Here is a 24,728-nt window from a genome sequence, read left to right as displayed (position 1 = left end):
AGAGAGTCAGATGAAAGAGAAATTGAGGAATCGTGATAAGGCAGCTTCACCGAATCAATCGGCGGCTTGCCAGGTTGTAATGTTGTGGAATCGGGGGAGGCAGCTTCATCGAGTTAATCGGCGGCTTGCCAAGTCGGAGTGTGAAGAAATCGGGGAAGGCAGCTTCACCGAATTAATCAGCGGCTTGCCAATTTGGAATGTTGGAGTGTTTTAATGAAACAAATATGTAGAAGTCGCGAACCAAACTGCTAATCTACCGCGGGAAAAAGTGATAAAGATGGACTTACTTTTATTGTAGCGGCCGCTGGTGAGTCGAGAAGTGTAATGGCTAGGCTTAATCGAGTCACACGAAAAATGTAAGAATCGCGCAGATTCTAACTGATAAAAAGATTTGTCGACAACTTTGGATGGTTCCGTCCGTGAAGATGTGTAGCGATGAGAAGCGGGAAGAGAAGAGAGCGATCCGCTCCAAGTCGCGGTTTTTAAAGAGTTCCGAAGAGGTAGGAATATCTGAGGGCGTGATGGATTTCCGCGTTGGCTTGTCGAATGATAGTTTAGAAAAATTGTGAGTATAGAGGAAGAAGGGGAGTGGTGTTCTGTGAATTGTGGTTGTTTTTATATTTCCAGATTTCCTAGCAAATGATGGAATTAGTTAATAAAAATTTTCCCGCCATTCCACATCCTCAATCATTCATTGGTGTGGCCGCCAACGGCCGCTAATCATTTCTTCTTGATTGATGTCTCCCTTAGTTTCCCCACCAATTTGGGGAGTGTCACCCTCAAACGATCCGACGCGTTTCTTATCCGTTAGGAATTTGCTTTTGTTAATATTTTTTAATTTTATTGGTATGTCATAAATTTGTCGGTGCCGACAAAGCGGTCTATCGCAAGAATTATTTTTTTGATAGTGAGACGTATCTCGAGAGGGATTTTTGTTTACTTATTTAAGGTTTCTTTAAATCGTTAGAAGCACTTCATTTTCAGATTAGCAACCGTTGTCTTTTTCCGAAAGAGAAGAATTCGTGGAGTCCCCCGGACGTAACACAATGTTAACACAGATTACTGATGAAATTAATGAATATTATGAGCAATATACTATATATCTTTTGTACGAAAAAAGAATTAACAAAAGCGCAACAGCTTTGTATCAGATGTTAAAAGTTCAAGAAAAGCCCTTAGATAATCGTGAAAAATATTTATATTTATTATGTTTTCCAGATTTATATCCTTTTGGCATTAATGAACAACATGAAACCAGATAAACCGGTTAAACTTAATGAACATGAATTTATTAAATGTCGCTTGACATCAAAACACTTTCAATATAGATTAAATCAACAGTATTTATTTTATTTATTAAATGATGCAAATATTTATCAAATAAGTGGAATTTATCATAAAATGAATGTAACTAATCCACGTCTTCGTTATACAGCTGGAGAATATTTAAAAGCAATGTCAAAGGAACTTTTGGAATCTAATTTAAGTACAATATTTTCTGCTTTGAGAAATACGGAACAATATGGCGTAAACCGAGAAGTGATTTAAATTGCATGACACAATATTATCCTGCAACTTGGTTTTTAACATTAAGTCCGAGCGAATGATTGTGGAAAAATTTAGGCGAGTATCTTCGAAAAATAAATAAAGAAAACAATTTTCCTATATCAATATCTATTAATGCACTTGTTGCTATAGATCCAGTATCAACATCAAGATTTCTGAATAATAAGTTCCATACAATGTTTGATTTTATTTGTTCAAAAGATCATCTGATCGGAGAAGTTGCGCATTATTTTTGGCGACAAGAATATCAAGAAAGAGGAATACAACATTTTCATATATTAATTTGGATAAAAAATGCGCCGATTCTTGAGGAATCTTCTAATGAAGATTTCGAAATTTATTTTACAATATATAAGTTGTAAAATACCAAATAAAAATATTTCTCCGTATTCTACAGATGTGTTAATACACATCAACAACATGTGCATAATAATTATTGTCTCCGTTCTAAGAAAGTGGGACGCAAAGTTATTCGTAAATGTCGTTTTGGATTTCCACGTTTTGTGACAGAAACATTACAAATACGAGATGTCGTAAGTTCCATAGCAGGTAGAAAACAATTAAAATGCAGAAGTAGACTATACAATATTATCCTCAGAACGAATGAAGAAATTAACATTAATGATTACAATCCTGTTCTTTTCTTCTTACTGCGTGGGAAGAAAACATGGATATTCAATTTATTGATGAAAAGTCGTCTCTTCTAACCTGGTACATTACTAAATATATAAATAAAGCAGGAAAATGTGAATTGTCTGAATCTATTCTTAACTACAAAAATAATAAAAATAAATCATTAGCAAGTTGTCTCTGGAATATTACTATGCGATTTACGAATAATAGAGAATGCGGCTCTTGAAGCTGCCGATACATTGTTAGGTATTCCTTTATATGGAACTGATCGAAATACAATTAAATGGAGATGTTAATTAGATGTTAATTAGATACGATCCAGAAAATTGAAAAGTTGTAAGGATATTGAAATTCTTGATAATGAATCTACTTATATTATGGATATATTTTGTCCATCTGTAATAGATGATGATCATTGTCCAAATAGATCAGAAGGATTGGAACATACATCTCTTTATGCATTTGTGCAATGGTATGATATCACAAAAACTAAACCACAAAATGAAGATATTGAATATTATAAGATAGGAAAAAATTATTATCTTAAACGACGGCAACGTAAACATTTAGTTAATCATTACAGATATGACGTTCATACACAGAAAAATATTTTTTTGCATTATTACTTATGTTTCAACCATGGCGGAAATTAGATAATCTTAAAAATGTGACACCTACAGAATCATTTCACAGAATTAAATTACATCTTGTAGAAGCATTACAATATCACGAAAAAATTAGAAGAATTGAAAACGACACTTGAAACTGCAAAACAGTTAGTTCAGAAATATTTAGATAATGAATTGCAAAAACAAGATGCATCTCAAGATGATCCAGAAAATGCAATAGATGTGCAAAACATAAAGGCGGATGAAGCTATGCAGGACTTTAAAAATCTTGGAGCTAAAATTAAAGAAGAGGATGTTTCTGAAATGATAATAAAATTAAACACGGATCAAAAGAGAGTATTTGATAGAATTATTAGCACTATTAAATTAAATAAATCAGTATTATGATTATATGTTAGCGGTGAAGGTGGTACTGGAAAAAGTTTTCTAATTAAGATTATTAAATGTTGGATAAAACAAAATCTTAAAGAAACTGCTGTAGTAGCACCTACAGGTATTGCAGCATTTATTAGGTGTACAAAAAAGTTCTGAGCTTTTTTTTGTAAAATTCAATCTTTATTCAAAAACAAACAAAAAAATATTAATCAATGAAATATTCCCCGTTTGCATCAACGACCTTTTGCCATCTTTCGGGTAGCTCGCGAATTCCTTGACGATAGAAGCTCACCGACTTCGAAGCGATAAAGTCATCAATGCATTTTCGTATCTCTTCAAATCTCATGAAATGTGTATCAGTCAAATGATGTTGCAGTGACCGGAATAGGTAATAATCGGAAGGCGCCATGTCTGGGCTATACGCCGCGTGCGGGAGAAGTTCCCAGCCTAACGCAAAGATATGATCCTGAGTCGCTTTCGCAACATGTGGTCGAGTCATTGTCATGAAGCAAGATCACTTTACGATGTCCTTGGCCAGTAAATGGCTTCTTTTCTTCTAATGCATCGCTCAAATTGGTCAATTATTGTAGCGATCTGCCGTGATTGTTTCATCTGGTTGTAACAACTCGTAATACAACACACCTTTCCAATTCCACCAGATACAGAGCAAAACCTTCTTAGCATGGATATTGGACTTTGGCGTCGATGTCAAAGGTTGACCAAGGTTAACCCATGATTTTCTACGTTTAGGGTTATCATAAAGAATCCACTTTTCATCGCCTGTAATGATTTTGTGCAGAAAATCTTTTTCCCGGAACTTTGAAAGTAAAGTGAGTGTCACGCCGACGATTTTTGTTGTCTTCGGACAATCATGCAGAACCCATCTGCCTTCCTTCTAAACCTTCCCCATCGTATATAAACGTACGGAAATGATTTGCTGCGTAACACCAAGCTGTTGTGCAAACTCCTTTTCAGTTTGCGCAGAGTTTATATCCAGCAGTGCTTGCAATTCGTCCGTTTCAATCTTTTGAGGGCGTCCAGCACGCGATTCATCTTCAAGACTGAAATCTCCTTGGCGAAATTTTTGATACCATCTTTTACATGTAGTATGACTTATAGTTCTCTCCATATGCAGCACAAATCATTGCAGTGGTTTCAGCAGCATTTTTCTTCAGATGAAACGCGAAGTGGATGGAAAATATGCGAATATGATCTTTTGTTATTGCCATCGTGAACACTACTGATTTTTGAGATTATGTGCATCAAACGCCAAACCGTATGGCATTTTAGAAGGCCAAATGTCAACGCTTTATATATCTTCCCGCAAAAGGGCGGGAAGATATATAAAATTTAAATTGTTATTTCGGTTGTATGAAATCTAAAGCTCAGAACTTTTTTGTACTCCTAATAATATAGACGGTTTGACAATTCACAGATTGTTTCAATTACTTGTTGAACATGGTCATACACCTAAATATAAACAATTATCCTAAATATAAACAATCATGTTGAAAGTTTTACGAGTGAATTTAAATGATATTATACTTTTATAATAGATGAAATATCAATGATATCTAATTTAATTTAATTAATGTATATACATCTTTGATTATCTGAAATATATGACACTACTGAATGTAATGATAGAAAACATATTCTTTTATTTGCAGATCTTCTTCAATTACTTCCTGTACACGAAGATTTTGTTTTTGTTCATTTATTGAAAGAAAAAAATTGATAAATATAAAACGTCTCGGGTAAGATGTGTTTCGCGGGATAGCGTCGATCGGATATGATCAGGATTATTGAAGAGAAATAAAATATCGAGAGCCTTTTTGATTTTATATACCAAAGTCTATATTTAGTGCTAACTTCATGTATTTACAGTTTTATTGACTGAGTTTTGGTATGTACAATATTTACAAGTATTTGTCCCGGAATTTCGCCTTCGGTTTCGTGAAAAGCGACGCGGGTTCCGAGAATCGTACAATAGATTCAGCTCGCGGTCGATTGCGTGAATTCGGTGCGTTCACGGTAGGCGCGGCGCGGGTGCGAGGGGTCTTCGGCGCGCTTGTTATGACGGATCAGCTGTTCGTGCGTTTCATCATGCGTACTGTCCGTCTTTTTGTGCTGTGGTTTTTGGAATGCAGGAAACTCCCTGCTTTTTGATCGTCAGCGGCGGAAGGTGCGCACAAGGGCTTGCTTTTAGAGCCCAGATTTGAGAAGTCCCTCAATCTGTGATAAAGCTTGTGCGCTGTGGATGAAAGGAGCGATCGGCTTTCATGAAGCTCTTGGCGCGATAGAAAGCACCCTAGATCGCTTTGTGTTGGACAGGACTGGAAATATCGAGAGCAATACTGGACGCCTTACTGTCTCGCCGGTGATAGGTCGCGATCCACCGGAGTCGCTTAATATACCCGAGTCGGCCGTCGGTCGGGAGTAGTCGGGTACGGATCGGTCGAATTCGGGTCGGAGTAGTTCCGGGGGATGCTCTCGCCAAAATATTCGCGATAATTCGCCGAACGCGCTCGATTATTCCGCGAAGATGTTCGGTGGCGCGATCGGCAGCGGGGCCAGCGGCTGTGGCCTAACCGGTGCGTGTTTATTCACGCTCTGCGCACGTGCAGCCGTGTGATCTCCGTTTTGCTTCGTCTGATATTCAACGTGATTTTACGACAGTGGGATCGTGAAAAGATCGCCGTGTCGATGCCCCGACGGTTGATCGGTCGAGGACGCTTAATATTATTTTAAACAATGAGCGGGGGGTGAGTCGGATGTCGTTACAAATATATTGAACTTTAAGAAATTAATTTGTAGACTACTATTTGAATATGATGAATTAACAATTAATATGCGACAACAAGGAGATACAGCACCAAGCAGAAAATATATATTATGACAGCCGATATACAGCGCTGAAGCTGATATATAATATTATTTTGCTTTATCTGATTTGATCTGTAAAAGAAAAATATTTATGTAATATGATTCATTTATTATTTTTATAAGATGATTTAATGATTCATTGTCAAATTTTTTATTTAATAATTTATCTAATTAATATTGTTTTTTTAAATTTATTTTTCTTTTTTAAAATTATTTTGAATTAAATGATTGTATTAAATGATTGTAAATATGATATCTTATTATACTTATTATATCGCTTAAAATCAACTTGAATAACTTGAACTTGAAATAACACTTATAGTTTTGGAAATAGAAAAAAATGCTTAAAGCAAAAATTGGTTAATATGAATGACCAATGACCAATTGATTTATCTCATTATTCTGTATAAAAGTATTAAGAAAATTAAAAACAATTAAATACAAAAAATTAATTACTTAATATTTTATATTTTATGTTAAAATATAGTATGATAAAATATAAAATATTTTGTCAACTACAAACTTTTCCATAACTTTACTATTGCATGAGATCTTCCTCGATAATAAATAATTTTTAATTCCAGTATTTCTTTTTATCTTCAATCTATAGGTGTTATTTAGATAGCCAATATTAAATGATTATGTATAAAATAAAATACTTGAAATTATGAAATTTGTTCAATGAATCACTTCAGAAGTTAATAACAGAACATATATGTATGTATGTGTGTATATATTTGTGTATATATATATATATATATATATATATATATATATATATATTGTATATATATATTTACAACAAATTTTTCACATAATAACGTAAAACAGTGCTGCTACTGTTTACAGATAGACAGTATGCAGTAAATTTAAAAAGCTACAAGCGAAATGTATTATTAAATAATTATAAAATTGAGTTAAATAACGCAAATTTATATTATTTTTTAAAGAAAATTAAAGCTACTATTACTTGGAGTAGAAGACTTTTCAATAAAAATAAAAAAATACGTATCACTTTGGTTTTATACAATAAGCGAAACGTATTATTAAATAAAAAAAGAAAATTGTTATATACACATATGTATTAAGATAAAATGAAAGCTTACCACTTGAATTGGGAACATATTATTTGAATTGAGATAAATTTAAATAAATTTATATTATTATTTTTTAAAGAGAATTAAAGCTACTATTATATGGGTTAGAAGATTCTTTAATTGAAATAAAAAGATACGTAACACTTTGTGTGTAATATTAAATTATTTCTTTATTTTATAGCGTTATTTTAAAATTAAAATATCAAGTTGCCGAATTAAGTGCTTAGTCTAGATTTAATAAAAATTCGAATTTACATGCCGATCATCAAGAATAAACTTATGTTAAAAACTAAATATTCTGGCATATGTAACATTAAATTATTTCTTTTTTAAGTTTATTTCAAATATCTAATCGTCGAGTCAAGTACTTCTTCCGTTTAACAAAAATTCAAACTTATATGCCGATAATCTGTCATCAGCTAGAATAAACTCTTAGAATTTCTGCCAAACGAAACGAGCATCTGATCTGATCTGATTTGGTGACTTGATATCTTAAAATTACAAAAGAAATAATTTAATACCACATATGCCGGAGCATCTTTTTTTAACATAAGTTTATTCTTTCTGGTTAACAGATCGTCCTGCATTTAAGTTCGAATTTCTAACAAATGGAATAAGTTCGATTTATTTATTTATTTAAAATCACATATGTCGGAGCATTTAATTTTTTAACATAAATTTTCTTTTGCACATTACATGTGCACTTAGCAACTTTTTTTATTTTTTTAATAAAAAAATCATTATGATATGATATATTACTTATGCAGATTAAAACTTTGCTGCTACTTAACTTGGCTTATGGCTTATATTTACATTTGATTAATTGCTTGTAAAAAAATCTGTAAAAGTAAAAAAATAATGATTTAATTGATTTGAAGTAGAACATACTTTTTAAATTTATATCTTTAAACGAATTAAAACTCAAATTATATCTCTAACTACGTGCCGCTATAAAATATATATATATATATATATATATATTTATATATTATATATTTATATATATATATATCTTTATATATATGTATTCATTCTTTATTTTAAATAGATATTATAAATTTTTTTAAATATATTTTTTAACCTGTTATTGCATTGTCTATCACTTTCTACACACTTATCAATTATGATTTATACTTTGAATGATTGATATTTTGAATGTTTCTGTTAATGTATTCAATTGATATGATCTTGATATTATATTATATTATATTATATGAAGTTATTAGATTTAATATAGTTTATATTAGGCGCGAAGATTCTGCTTCGCCGAGTAAAGCACGTGTTCTTATTCAAGTTATTTCTAACATATCTCGATTTACACACACATATATATATATATATATATATATATATATATATACACTTGTGTTTATTCTTATGTGAAAGACGATATCATTATTTATCTGAATATTTTTCATAATACATGTTAAAGGATTATTATTACAGGAGGATTTTCTAATAGATATTAATTATTGATTTCGAAATATTCCGGAGCTATTAAAGATCACTGAATAATGTAGTTTTTATTATATTTTGAACAAAATATACTTTATTTCTTTTTAGTTTTCTATATCTGATACATAAAATAAGTATTTTTTTCATATAATTCTTATAAAAAAATTTATTACAATTTTAACATCTTGTACTGTATTTCGAATCAACGCAAATATAATATTGTGATCATTTTCGCGAGGGTGTTTTGAACGTCATCATTTTTATAATATAAAATTATAATTATTGACTTTAAGTTCATGCTAATTTTGATATCTAACGTGTAAATGTAAGTACAATATTATTATCTTTCATCTTTATAAGATTATTTCTTTTTATTTTATTAGATTATAAATTGGCGCTATTTTTTTATATTACATTTTTGTATCAATTAAAAATTTATTTATTTTCTAATATACAAATTTTTTTTATAAACACATACATAAATTTCTTGTATATAGTTTTACTGTCGTAAGATTTGATTTATTTAATGAGATTAAAAGTTAGTTTATCTCATTATAGTATGGTAATTTTATATATTAGATTAAAAATTGGTGCCAATTTTAATTTAAATATCACATTTTTTCAAAATAAAATAGATTTCTTGTATGATTTAAATGTCGAAAGATTTTTAATTTAATCTCATTAAATACTTTTATACTCTTGCACTCTTCCATAAAAATATTTTTAATGCAAGAAAAAAAGAACAAACTTCGGATAGTGAATATAGTGCAACATTAGTAATACTGACAGTACAAATGACAGTGACAACAGAAACCATAATGATATATTTGTTTATTTAAAAAATGGCCGAGCAACAAACAGAGGTAAGATAATATTTTGTAAGAAGTTCCTAAGGCAACTGATGAATGATGCCAAGAGTGCTGTTCGACGGCCAAAAAAAACGTCTCTTGATCGACCACAGTGCTGTCGTGCGATACATCGAGACGACCAATCAGAAAAGGGCTGATGCAATTCGTATTTGTTTTAAAATCATCGAACGTACTCCAATTGTTCGGAGCAGCAGGCGATGGACACTCTCTCCTCAATCGGCGGATTAGACAGACGTGTCATCCGCAAGAGTCCAAGTCGAATAGTCGAAATCTAGTATCATAGTCGTAGTCGAGGTATCGTGTGAATTGATATTATAACATTATTGTTGTATTTCGAGCAGAGCTCGTCAGTGAAAATACATTCTCAGTATTATATTGATAAATTGTCTACAAGTTATTATGCCTGCTCCATTATTTATTACGGTGGTCAATTCCTCTGAGTGCGCGTATTAATCGAACGGACAGTATTTGAAATAATGGACACCAATTCCTGACAAACTGTTACTTTTATGTTATTCAAATATTCAAATTCAAAATAATAAAGAATCTTACAATCAAAATTTCAGAAGTAGGATCTGAATTCGCGTGTCATTAGAAGAGCGCTGTGTCGGTCACGGGTACGGAGCAAAGTGTGCACGTGTGCAGAACGTGATGCCGAGGACAAGGGCGACACTTGAGGCAGCACCGTTGGAGCAACTCCAAAAGGAAGCGAAACGCTTTCGCTTCCCGCTGTCGGACGATCGAAAAACTCTTATTGAGACGATTATGTCTCATTTAGAGAATATGGGGCCGATGGAGCTAGTACGAGAAGAAAGAGGGGAAACAGTCTCGTTGGAACAACCGGTGACGGCGGCCGCGCTTCATCACGCGCTCGCGAGGATCACGGAAGCTATCCTGCAACAACAGAGAGACATACAAAAAGCTAAAACCAGTTTATGACGCAGGTACTCCAAGAAGTTAAATCAAATTGTACAGAAATGGAGAGACAGACGGTAGCGTCGCGGAATGAAGTTGGCGGAATGAAGTTGGCCGTGGAGTCGAGATTCCCAAGAGCTGGCTCAGGAGCAATGGACTTCTCATCTGGTCAGCAAGAGATGCGGCCGGCGCCCTACGCATCAGACGTATCAACGGGAAATATAGTAAATTGATTGGCTTCACAGATTCCCGAATTCGGAGGAACTGAAACGGAAAATATTAGTGCGTGGGTGCAGCGCATAGAGAGGCAAAGTGGCACAAGTACACGATGCGTCAGATGGAGCGACGTTACTCGCAGCGTCGAGCAAGCTAATAAAATTCGCACGTACGTGGTACGATATTCAGAGGGGAGTCGCAATTGAATCGTGGTTCGGAGTTAGTAAAAGTATTCGGAAAGAAAATGCCCTTCTATAAGCAGATGCAGCGAATAGAAACACGTAAGTGGAGCCCGAACAAAGAAACGTTCGATCGGTACGTCATTGCTAAAAGACCATTGCAAATGATAGACCTACCTACCAGAGACGTGATTCATATCCTCATTGGCGGGATACCGCAGAGTGCGTTGAGGGCGACAGCACTCTTCGTAGTAGATACCTCCTTAGACGTATTCCTGGAGAAAATGAGGAATATTACGGAAGGTATGTTAAATAGTGAGAGAAAATCGTGTGTTTCATTGAACGTTAACAAGGTTAAAGACACTACGTGTCGCAATTGTAGAAAACGTGGACATATACACAAAGAGTGCAGAGGCGACCCTACCTGCTTTTTCTGCAAGGAGAAAGGGAAATCGCCAATTCGACTGTCCGGCCCTGCGGAATCGGCAAGGGGCGCAAGGATCACGTCGGCAGCAAACGGTGCAAGCAGCGGCGACAGTGTTCAAAGAGGCGGCGGAAGATTCGGTGGCCCTGGTATCGGATGAAAGCAGCAGGTTGGAACTGTCCAGACCACTCATGCAAATGAACTCGATTTATAATAACGCATGTGAATTAGTAGCGTTAATGGACACCGGAAGTCCTGTTTCTTTTATTAATTTAGATATATATATAAAGCGCGAATCGAGCCCTTCACCAAGGTTCTCTTACCGGTCGATCGCTGTTTGATCAATCTAAATCGCGCGCCACTAAATCTTATCGAGATCGTTCCAATCGAATTAACAATTAGCGCCTTGCGCGGTCGTAAATTTAAAATAAACTTATATGTGATAAATGAAAAAGCGTTTAGCGGCAATTTAATTTTAGGGAGAGATTTTATAGCAAAAGAGAAATTCACTCTAGTGTATAAGTTGCACCAGACGGAGATTGGCGATCCGGTAGCTGATGTGACCCTCTTTGACAACCTCCTTCTCTATGTTGTGGATTCACTGAATAACCTGCAACAAGTACTGCATGATAGCGAAATAGATTATGATTTAAAGATGAAGAAACGATTGATGGAGGAAATTTTAGCCGTCCGAGAATTTGAATGTAATACCGGTTGAAGACGGTTATTCCATTCGCGTTCATTTGAAGGACGACTCTGTGTACGGTTTTGCGCCTCGACGATTTGCTCATGTCGAACGGCTTCAAATAAGAAAAATCGTTGATGACCTGTTGAGTCGAGGGATCATCCAGCCAAGTATCTCGCCGTATTGCGCACGGATCGTACCTATTAAAAAGAAAAACGGCGCGATTAGCTTATGTGTCGATTTGAAACCGTTAAATAGTCGAGTAATAAAACAAAAGTATCCTTTTCCGGTGATCGAGGATTATTTGTCAAGACTTTATGGAAAATCAATGTTTACATTATTAGACTTGAAGGATGGATTTCATCATATCAAAGTACATGAAGAATGTACAAAGTATTTCGCATTCGCTACGCCTAATGGGCAATACGAATATAAATATTTACCATTCAGAAGCTCTTGCGGAGTTCCAAAAGCGTCTTTTACAAATTCTTGATTCGCTCATACAATAAGACAAAGTTATCGTTTATATTGACGATATTCTTATTCCATCGGAAACTGTAGACCAAAATCTGGCTATCTAAAATCTGGAACGAGACGTTAACTTGCCTAAAAAAATATAAGTTCGAACTGAATTATACAAAGTGTCAATTTTTACGTCAAGAAATAGAATTCCTAGGCTACATAATTTCTGAAAACGGGATCACTCTTAGCCCGCGGCATACCGAAGCAATACGAAATTTTAAACTTAACGACGTTCACGAAGTACGCAAATTTTTAGGCCTAGCCGGTTATTTTAGAAAATTTATTAGACACTTTGCGATGAAAGCCGGACCGATGCAAAATCTTCTCAAAAAAGGAGTTGCATTTGATTTCGATGAACCGTGTATTAACGCATTTGAAAATTTAAAGAAAGAATTTACCACATTTCCTGTGTTGAGCTTGTATAACCCAGCAGCTGAGACTGAGCTGCATACAGATGCCAGTCATTTAGGCCTTGGAGCCATACTGCTACAGAAGCAGCATAATAGCAATTGGGCAGCAATAGCTTTCTTCAGCCAGACTACGAACCATGCTAAAAGGAAAGGAATTATCATAGTTACGAGTTAGAGATGTTAGCCATGGTAAGGCGGTAGAGATTTCATTTATATCTTTATGAGTTGCGTTTTACTATAGTTACCGACTGTAACGCGATAGTTTATGCCGTGAATAAAGCAAATCTGAATCCGCGAATTACGCGGTGGACGCTTGCTTTACAAAATTATTATTTCAAAGTTATTCATCGTCTGGACAATAAGATGTAACACGTCGATGCTCTCAGTCCCGTAGGCTATGTAGATGAACGCCCTATTGAAAGAGAGCTGGCAGATCCTAAAATTCAAGAGATAGCTGGCAGTATATGCTCGGCAGCTGGCAGATCCTAAAATTCAAGAGATAGCAAATAAATTAGAGAATGAAGACGATGACAAATTTAAATTGATAGACGGTCTAGTTTATAGAAAAGAAAACGAGGATATAAAATTCAAAAACATTAGTTCCGGAACTAATGATATCTGGCTCATCACGATGAAATGGCGCATGCAGGGTTAAAACATTACAAAGGATAAAAGAATATTTTTGGTTTCCCGGTATGCGTAAACGCATAAATAATTATATAGAAAATTGTATTACTTGTTTAATGGATAATGACTCCACGAATCGTTTCGAGGGGGAGACATCACTGTATCCGTCCCCAACATCTGTAATGGAAATAATTCACATTGATCATTTCGGTCCGTTACTGAAGAAACTGGTGATAAATATAAACAGGAGCCGTCGTGGTCGTGCAGACTAAGTGTCGGATTGGTAGACGAGGGATCCCGAGTTCAAATCCAGTCGGTCTCCGTTAATTTTTTCCGAATCTAATAGATATCTTTCAATCTCAGAAGTGGGATTCAGCCTATGTTACCTCAGAGAAGATTCAACCTATGTTACCTGACAAGTCGATCGTTCAGGAGTGAACGGAAAAAGTCGGGGGTAGTACTCCAAAGTCGTGTCGGTCGTTCAAGAGAAATGAACGGGAAAAAAGTCGTGGAGTACTACTATACTATAACATAGTCGATGCATTTTCTCGCTTCACTTGGTTAAATGCAGTCAAATCCACATCGACTCGAGAAGTTCTCGGTATATTAAGAGATATCTTTGCAACGTTTGGAAATCCTGAAGTTGTAACTGATCGTGGAACGGCATTCACTTCAAATGAGTTTCGTGAATTTGTCGAGTCCAATCAAATTAAACATAGGAAAGTTGCAGTAGCTGCCCCTTGGACTAATGGAATTGTCGAGAGAGTGAATCGATTTATCAAGAGTTCCTTGGCTAAGTTAATAAATAATTCGTCGGAATGGAAAGATAGGATTAAAGACATATAGTATATTATAAATAACATTTACCATACCGTAACAAAAACGTCTCCGACAAAGCTGGTGTTGGGATACAGTCAGCGATCCCATACATATTATCCGCTTGCAAAATTTACTCGTAAATTGATGTCAATCGATGTCGATATAGAAGCTGAAAAAAAGAAACATTGTGATATGGCACTGACAGCAACAGACAAAATATGTCAATATAATAAGGAGTATTGCGACGAACGATTTCCGTCCAAGTTCGAACCAGGTGAATACATACTAGTACAAGACACACAAACAAAACCGGACGTGAAGTTAAAAGCTAAATACAAGGGCCCGTATATGATAGGAAAAATACTAGGCAATCATCGTTACGTAGTGCAGGACATACCTGGTTTTAACTTGACGACGCATCCATTTAACACAATTCTTTCGTCCGATCGCCTCAAACGTTGGCAATAATAGCGAATTGTATTAGACATACTTACTTAAGTACTACATGAGTGTTATAAATATAAAAAATATATATATATATATACATACATAGTAATAATAAGGATTAGTATAAGGGTAATATAAGTTCATTGCAGACTGATTACGTTAAAATAAGATTTAAGTTAACAATTGTTTAATTATAGGGTTAAGAAAACAAGAGACACTGCGTTGTTTGTAAGCAATATAAGTGTAAATAAGTGATACGTCTACTTACCTATGATAATAAAAGTGCGACCGATAAATATGACCATATTTGTGTGTTAAATATATATCTTCGGGGACGAACATAAATGCAAGATGGCCGAGTTATAAGAAGTTCCTAAGGCAACCAAGGTGGATGGCGCCAAGAGTACTGTTCGGCGACCAAAAAGAACACTTCTCGATCGACCACACCGCTGTCGTGCGATACATCGAGACGACCAATCAGAAAAAGGCTGATGCAATCGGTATTTGTTTTAAAATCATCGAACGTGCTCCAATTGTTCGGAGCAGTGGGCGATGGACACTCTCTCCTCAATCGGCGGATTAGACAGACGTGTCAAGAGAGTTCAAGTCGGATAGTTGAAATCTAGTCATAGTCGTAGTCGAGTCATGTGAATCGATATTATAACATTATTGTTGTATTTCGAGCAGAGCTTGTCAGTGAAAATACATTCTCAGTATTATATTGATAAATTGCCTACAAGTTATTGTGCTTGCTCCATTATCCATCACGTGACGGTCAACTCCTCTGTGAGTGCACGTATTAATCGAACGGACAGTATTTGAAATAACGGACACCAATTCCTGACAAACTGTTACTTTATTCAAATATTCAAATTCAAAATAACAAAGAATTTCTTAATATTATTTAATTATTTTATTATTTTATTATTTTATTATTTTTATTAATTCTTAATATTTTTTAATATTATTTATATATATTATATATATTTAATAAATATTATTCAAATTTACAGATGGAGATAGATTTTGGCATGGAATTCGAAAATTCGTTAATTGCTGCGGCGGAGGAAACGGATTACAGTTTTGCCGCCGCCGCCACTCCTGCTATCACCGTCGCTAATCCAGTTGCCACCGTCAATCCCACTATTACTGCCTCCGCTCCTGTCTCCGCTCCCGCCGCCGTCCCTGCCGCCGCTCCTGCCGCCGCTCCTGCTGTCGCTCTTGCTGACATTCCCGTCAAAGGTAATGCTCTTTCGCACTCTCTCAATTTTTCATATTCTCTCGCTTTTGCTTTCCCTCTTCTCTCGCACTCTTTCGCTTTTTCTCTCGTTCTCTCACTCTTACTTTCCCTCCTCTCTCTCTCTCTCTCTCTCTCTCTCTCTCTCTCTCTCTCTCTCTCTCTCTCTCTCTCTCTCTCTCTCTGTCCTCCCCTTTCTCTCCCTTCCCCCTTCTGTCTAATATAATAAATATATTGTTTTATAAGATATAATTAAATATTTTATTTTGCAGAAAGAAGGCCTAGAGGAAGACGAGCCGGCACGAAGACAGCAGGAAAATTTTTATAAGATTTTTATATCAACTCTCCTGTATTTATTGCAGAGGAAGAAGAGGAAGAAGAGGAGGAAGAGAAGAAAGAGAAAGAAGAGGAGCACTAAATTTTTATTAAATTTATGTTACTTATATATGTTATATGTTATATATTAATAAATAATATGTAAATATATAAATAAAATAAAATAAAAATATAAATAAATAAATACATAAATATATAAATATATATATAAATATATAAGTATATAAATATAAATATAAATATATAAATAATATAAATAAATAAATAAATAATATATAAATATATAAATATATGTATATAAATAAATAAATAATAAATATATATAATTATATATACGAGGATAGTCTGAAAAATTTTGAGCCTAACATAGAAATAAGTATTTTTTCGGTCAAATAAAGTTTTATTTTTCAACATAATCTTCTTTTAAATCGATACACTTTTTCCATCGATACTCTAACCTTTTTAACTCCTCCAAATAGTAGTTGACGTCTTGCTCTGCAAAATAAGCGTTTACATATGCGATGATCTCCTCATTCGATGAAAATCTCTGTCCTCTAAGCGAAACTTTAAGCTTAGGAAACAGGAAAAAGTCGCTGGGGGCCAGATCTGGTGAATACGGTGGGTGGTCAACCAATTCGAAGTGCAGTTCGTGAATTTTGGCCATGGCGACCGCCGAAGTGTGAGCAGGTGCGTTGTCTTGATGGAACAGCACTTTCTTCTTTTTCAAATGCGGCCGTTTTTTGCAATTTCTGCCTTCAGCTTATCAAGTAATGATGCGTAATACTCTCCCGTTATTATTTTACCTTTTTCAAGAGTCGATACACACAATTCCGTGACTATCCCAAAAAACAATTAAAAACAGTCGCCATTATCTTCCCAGCTGATGGAACCGTCTTCATCTTTTTCGGAGCAGGTTCACTCTTTGCAGTCCACTGTTTTGACTGTTCTTTTGTCTCTGGAGTGTAGTGATGGATCCAAGTTTCATCTACAGTTATGAATCGACGCAAAAAATCTGACTCGTTTCGCTTGAACCGCTCCAACAGGACTTTGGAAATGTTCATTCGAATTCATGTTTAGTCCAAAGTGAGCAAGCGCGGCACCCAACGCACGGATAGCTTGCGCATATCCAATTCTTCAGTCAATATATGACAAATGTGTTCTTTCGATATGCCCATAGTCCCTGCTAACTCTTTAACCTTGATTCAACGGTCGTCCAATATCATTTGGTGAACATTTTCGATGTTATCGCAGTTTTTAGCCGTCCCGAACGCTCATCATCAGCCAAGCTGATACGACCATGTTTAAATTCAGCTGCCCATCTTTTTACGGTGGCAAATGATGGGGCAGAGTCCCCGTAAACAGCGTTCAACTCGATTTTAATTTGCGCAGGCGTATTGCCTTTTAAATGTAAGAATTTAATCAGGCACGATATTCAATTTTTTCTAAAATCACGATATTCAGTTTTTTTCAAAATCACGATATTCAATTTTTTACAAAAACACTGACATCGACTGACACAAACGACTGTCAAACAACAACTGAGCGTCCAAAATGGCTGAAATTTTCACAAAATCTTTCAAAGCATATACTATTGTAGTACTAAAATGGTTTTGACGAGTAACGTCATCTTCATGTTAAAGCTCAAAACTTTTCAGACTACCCTCGTATATAATTTAAATAAAATTATTTATTATTAAAATTATTTATTATTTATTTATTTATTTAATTTTTTTATTAATATATATAATTTATTTAATATATAAATATATATAAATAAATTTATATATAAATGTATAAATATATACATATATATATATATATATATGTGTAATATATGTATATGTTATATGTTAATTATGTTATAAGTTATATATTAATAAATAATATTTTATAATAAATATATTTCATTATTAATAAATATAAATAAAAATATAAATATAAATATAAATAAATAATATAAACATAAATAAATATAAATCTAAATAAAATAAAATAAATAAAATAAATATAAATAAAAATAAATAAAAATTAATAAATAAACATATACATATAAATAATATATATATAAATACATATAAATATTATACATATAATATATATATAAATATTTTATGGTAATAATATTAAAATTAATTAGTTATGATTCTATTTTCATTTTTAAATTAATAAAAAAAATTTAATTAATATAAATAACATTATATATATATTAGTTTATATTAATGAAATTTTTTACATAAGTATTATATAAGAATGGGTTTTGTAAAAATATAATACATTTGTTGTCAATTTGTTGTAAAAATCTAATTCTATTTCTATTTTTATTTCTTATTCTATTTCTTCAATGTATTATATTATATATTATTAAATTTATGTTACATATTATTTGTGTTATATATGTTATGTTAATTATGTAATAATTTGTTAATATTATTTGTTAATAATTATCAATAAATGTTAATAATTTAATTATTAATAAATATAAATATAAATAAATAATATAAATATAAATAAAATAAAATAAATATAAATAATATAAATATAAAACGGTCTCGCTTTCCCGCGCGGAGAGCGGTCAGTCGATTACCAGGAGGGTAAGCGAGGACGTTGGAGACAGAAAGTTGGTTATCGAGTTGTTAGGCGATAATTATAAGAAATAACAATGATTTATTCAATTAACAGTGGTGCGATGGAATGCACCAAATCTTCGCGTCACTGTTCGTGGCCGTGGGCGGGCGAGACGGCGATTGACGCGCGGATAAGGTTTGGATACAAAATGAGGTATCGCTCTGGCGGTCGGCGGCGGTGTCGCACGTGTTCGTCGCGGACCTTTAAATCAGCGGTGATTTAAAACGTGCACGTGTGTGGCTGGTGTTGTCGTGAGGGTAGATATTCTCGATCGTCGGATCATTTAGATCGGAGAACGGGTGTGCCCGTTCCCTGTCGAGAGGGCTCAGCTGACGAAGGGTGCGCCCCTCGTTTGTCTTGGTGAATGCTGAACTCGGCCAGCCGGGGAGAGTCCCAGCTGTGTGCGGAGAAGAAGGTGGCAGTGCCGAGTGTACTCGGCCGACCAGGGCGTATTGTGGTGCTCGGAGAGATGGTATCGGGGAGGACCCCGATGCCCGGCGAAGAAATCTCGGGAACGGCGGAGTCGGATCGAGCGAACTCGACGCGCTGGGGAGACCCCAGCAACTCTCGGTTTGCTGTGCGAGATACGGAGACGGCTTTTGGCCAGGCCAAGCGAACTTGGCGCGTTGGGAAGGGCTCCAACAAAACTCAGGCTTGCTACCGATTTCGGATACTCGCTTCCTTGAGACAGGCTCTCAGAAAACGAGCTAGGAACAAGAGTCAATGAGGAGTGAGTTCCTGTGGAGAGCGATGCCTTTTTATACCCGAGATCGACCTCGGTATTTTCGGTCGGATCGGTCGAATTGGTCGATCTCGGGGTTAGCATCCCTCTCCCCAGGAGCGGAAAAAAGGATCAGGTATAATTGGTTTTTTGGGGATTAGAAGGAATAGGAGCGGGGGATGATTAAGGGTAGGAAAGGAATTCGGTGGGAAGGTAACGGCGCGATGCGAGGGTGGTCACGCGCTTGTAGACGCGGTCGTGGCGCGGTGCGGGATGCTCGCTCGCTTGCGTGGCGCGGCGTCGGTGCGGCGCGGGACGCATTCACGCTCGGTGGTACGGTGCGTGGTGCGGTGCGGAGTGCGTTAGCGCTTGGTGGCGCGACGTGTGGCGCGGTGCGAGGAAATAACACATGTTTTCGTGGTATTCTCCGACGTTTCGGAGTTCGCGTATCGTGATACTTAAAAAAAAAGGAGGCATAAATCTCTCTTGCGGCCACTGCCGCACTCCGCCTGTTGTTCAGCGGTCCCCGACGGATGGTCAGTCGGGGGAAAATCGGAGGAGGAACGGAGCGGAGGGATGCGCTCCGTTACAAATATAAATAAATATAAATAAAATAAATATAAATAAAAATAAATAAAAATAAATAAATATTGTGGCGGTCGCTGCCACACGATCACGCCACACACTAGCGCACGGTCCCGCGTAGCACAATGGTTCGCGCGCTCGCCACTAGATGGCGAGTCCGGGAATCATCTTCTCGTGTGCGAAACGCCTCATCGGGACTATATAAGAGCGACGCCCAGCACTGCTCTTCGCCTTAATCGCCTCCAGCCAATTAAAGGCTACCAGCTGCACTGCGACATCCTCCGAGCTCTGGAGGCCAGCCCTGGCCTTATTGCTCTTGTACACGGCAGTTTCTCCTGCTGGAAATTACCGATCAGCCTTCAGTCGTACTCCCCGCGACAATTAACGCCATGGCAATCCATTCGACCTACCTCTGACGGCCGTGAACGCCGCCATCTGGCCTTACCTCTGACGGCTGTGAACGCCGCCATATCCATCTGGCCTTTCCTACGGATATGCTCCTGTCGGCCGTGAATGCCGCAGATCCACCACGTCCGAGAAGGGCTTTCGCGGCCAGCGACGCCGCCCAATCCGCCCGTGTCCGGGCGACCTGCTCCAGGCCGCAGTCTCCGCACGCTGATCTCAACCGACTCGGAGAGACGCTGCGCAGCATGAGGACCTCGGCGTGCATTCTCTGTAGGAGCCGCCCACGACGACTCGTCGTCTCCGGGACGATCGACAGTGCCCATCCGGCAGTCATCAGCACCACGACGCTCGCTGCCGCTGACTTCGCTGCCATTTACGCCGCCGCCTGAGCGCGCACCTCCTTTGCCGTGCATCGACGAGGAGGAACGAGCTTTCGGACGACGATCCAGGCGCCCGTCCGGTCGCTTCAAGCAACGGCTCCTGGACCTGTTTGGGTCAGCTTCCTCCTTGGAGGATAGCCTGCCCCGGCCGCCGACTCCGCACGAGGAGGATACGCCGAGGTCTTCGATCTCCACGGACTCGACCGCACCCGAGCGATCACTCCTGGCTGCTTTTTAGAGCTCAGCCCAACAGGACAGGCCGTGGCGCCTTTGCGCCATAGAGCTCGGCCACGTCCAGCATCGGCCGCCGCGACACTCGCCGCTTATACGCGGAAGCCGCCTCGCAGACCGAAGGACTGCCGCCGGCCCGGCCGCGCCGAGGAGGAGCCGAGGCTCATGAGAGGCGAAGAGAGCGGTTCCAAGAGCTCGCGCGCGCACGCGCAGAAACAGACGCGACAGACTCGCCCACGCGTTATTCTCGCGGGCCCCAAACGCAGTCCCGATAGCGCTTGTATTTATTTTTTTTGTTGCGAGAATATATTATGGCTTTCTATTAACTCTGAGTTCCTTGATTGTGAGCATGCATGCAACTTTCACATCCCGCACGTATTCTTTAGCTTGCGCTCCCGTTACAAAACGCATAGCGACAATTGGCTGCTGAACCTTCCGCTTTGCTTGGTGCCGACACTCGCACCGTTAATCTGCCACACAGTTGGTTGAGGACAGGACATTTCCCTTGAGCTAAGAACCAGTTTTCACCAGCCGATTGCGGGTGACGCATTACTACAGGCCACACATTCGCTCGAGACGCATAGTGTGCAACACGTTTCATACACCACCACGCAATCACATCAACAATTACTACAATACAAATATAAATATTTTATGGTAATTGATAATATTAAAATTAATTAGTTATGATTCTATTTTCATTTTTAAATTAATAAAAAAAGTATAATTAATGAAATTTTTTATATGTATTTATATAAGAATTTTGTAAAAATATAATACATTTATTGTCAATAATTTGTTGTAAAATCTAATTCTATTTCTATTTTTATTTCTTATTCTATTTCTTCAATATATTATATATAATATTATTATAATATTATTTACTATTATATGTGACACATATCTTCGTGACGTTACATCTTCTTTTTTATTAATCAATTTTATTAATCAATACATACAACTTCATACGAAGAACATTTGTCAAAAACATATCAAATCAAAAAAATGAGCGCTGCAAGAACTGTCATACAAAGACATTCATTAGTGCCTCTTGCGACAAAAAAAGGAAAGTCACGCCGACGACCAGGACGTTTCTTAAATTTACCCATTTGAATTTTGCGTCACGATTGCGTCGCGATATCTCAGTTTGTAGAACACGAAGAAAAATAAAAACACTTTTCTGATATAATTTGATACTCAGCTATCGATTAAGCGTAATTAAAACTTAATTAATGCAGTCATTGCTGACATTGCAGTCATTGCAGTCATTGTAGATCGAGTTCATCCCAGAGTCTCGCGTAAATAGAACCACGGGCGTCTCGCCGCCGTTCTACGCGAACTTCGCTGCGCCTGAACTTGGCGTCGAGACACCACCCGTGTCTCTTGATTCTAAAGATGGGACTTTCCCGTAAGAGCTAAGTACATTTTTCATTATGTTTTTATGGAATATTTTTATAACAACGTGATTTAATAGAGAGTGATATTACTGGAAGTACAATGGGAATCGTTGAAATAATTCCTGATTCAACGAATGTAATTTGATGTTCCATAAAATAGTAAAGCTCAGTCGTTAAACCTTGACTCACTCTCGGCCTTTGCATGGTCTCTCTCTCTCTCTCTCTCTCTCTCTCTCTCTCTCCCCCCTCTATCCCCTCTTTCTTTCTCTCTCTCTCTTTTTCTCTCATTTTCTTTTTTGTTAAGCAACATTTAAATTAATTTTCGGAAGCAATGAACTTTCCAAGTTCTTTAGCGCTCTTCGCTTAATGCTCTTCGAGCAAATGTTCAACTAGTGCGATTGATTTGGTCGTTTTTGAATGGACGCATATCAGTCCCATTATCATTTTATATCCGAATGGATCACCGGCACTTTGCCAAGATTAACTCGTAGCTTTGCATCGAACTTGTTCCGTGTGTGGCCTGTTCCAGGGCCTGAAACTTGGTGAGACATACAGGGCTGTCTTTACAGTAAGTTCTCTTTAACATTTAGAATTTGATTGTTTAATTGTATAATTTTATATTTCATTAATTTTAATATTGAAACTTTACATTTAATTAAGGAAAATATCATTTTAATTTAAAGTAAAACAATGTAAAAGGTTAAATAAAAAATTAAATAGAAAAGGAAGTATAAAATGTGAAATATCTCTTCGGTTTATTAAATGTTTTTATCTTTTAGCATCTTATGATAAAGTTAGTTATATTTATAATTAAGTTTAAAATAAATAATTATTTAAAATAAATAATGTTAAATAATTTTTTTTAAAAAAGTTGCTATCTAATAATGTTTATTCATTTTAATATTATGGTAAAAAGTATCTTTAATAAAAAATAAATACTGAAATAAAATAATATTTTTAATTTGTAACATTTATGGATAATTAATTATATATATGTTTTATTGCTATAAATAATTAAAACAGTATATATCCAGGTCAGAAAATGTGTGTATTGACATAAGTTTCAACTCAAAGGTGTAAGAGGGGGAGGGGGAATGTAAGGCTCGGAGACTGGTCGGACTGGAGCCAAATGAAGTTTGAAAGTATCCCGCGTGCTCGCTTTTGTCGAGCATCCAGGTACTATTAGTATTCGCGGGAACGAGTAACTTGCTGTACGTTTTTCATCAGTGAATGTCGATTATTTAAAACAGGGACTTGATCAGCCTGCAGACAAGTCCTTTCCATGAAAACCTTGCGTTTCAATGCATTAAAATTTTGAATTTAATTTTTTTGTTATCATTAACGTTTAATAGAAAATTATGTAGATATGCTTTCTGTGATAAAATGCAGAACTGACAGTGATCGATGTTCAAATACATACATCATTCTTATTAATAATAATACATTATTATTAATACACTGTTTTTAATTTAATTATGTTCGTAATTATTGAACAATTATGCGTTAGTAGTATTAATTAAAAAAATTTATATTAATATGTCAAATAAACATTAAATTTAGAAAGCACATTTGTATCGTCAATTCTGCAACGTGATGATTAATGTTATGCCATAATAAAACAATTATAATAAATATACTGATACATACAAATGATACATACAAATTCATTATATATTTCTTATATTTATAAACATCGGTTTCCAAATTTTTCTGTTCGTGATCATATTTTAATGACACTCTTCATGTTGTGATATTAATTTTTTGGTTATTATAAAAAAATTTAGTTACATTTTATATAATAAAAATTAAATTGCCTAAAAATACATTAAGTTGTTAAAAAAATTTTTATAACATTAAAATAAAACATTAATTATTTATTGATATTGTTACAGATTTAATTCAAGCATTTAATACATACAATATCTAAAAATTTGTTAAAATATTTTAAAATATTTCAATTTTTATGCAGTTTGTCTTTAAAATTCTTCTTACTCATATTCTGTAAAATATAATTGATTCGCAGCAGAATTTAAATTTGAAAACCGATCGTAAAAACT

The 24,728-nt window shown here is 35.8% G+C and overlaps 2 long non-coding RNA genes and 1 pseudogene across 2 annotated transcripts; 2 read left to right on the top strand and 1 right to left on the bottom strand.

Annotated features, from left to right (window-relative positions):
* Positions 1-1,046: 1,046 nt before the first annotated feature.
* On the top strand, positions 1,047-2,338 carry LOC148937472 (uncharacterized; annotated as a pseudogene).
* A 9,415-nt stretch (positions 2,339-11,753) lies between these two features.
* Positions 11,754-12,529, bottom strand: LOC148937471 (uncharacterized). The gene is made up of 3 exons (XR_016138313.1): positions 12,373-12,529; positions 11,956-12,129; positions 11,754-11,854 (listed from the first exon to the last, which is right to left on the bottom strand). It is a non-coding gene; the product is annotated as an uncharacterized LOC148937471 (long non-coding RNA).
* A 3,247-nt stretch (positions 12,530-15,776) lies between these two features.
* LOC148937470 (uncharacterized) lies at positions 15,777-16,403 on the top strand. Its single transcript, XR_016138201.1, has 2 exons — positions 15,777-15,996; positions 16,264-16,403. It is a non-coding gene; the product is annotated as an uncharacterized LOC148937470 (long non-coding RNA).
* Positions 16,404-24,728: the final 8,325 nt, after the last annotated feature.

This window comes from Pogonomyrmex barbatus, unplaced genomic scaffold (assembly GCF_055798465.1).
Source record: "Pogonomyrmex barbatus isolate J1 unplaced genomic scaffold, ASM5579846v1 scaffold13, whole genome shotgun sequence".
NCBI lineage: Eukaryota > Metazoa > Arthropoda > Insecta > Hymenoptera > Formicidae > Pogonomyrmex > Pogonomyrmex barbatus.
Note: the sequence above shows the minus strand (reverse complement) of the source record. Positions and strands in the feature narration are given on the sequence as shown.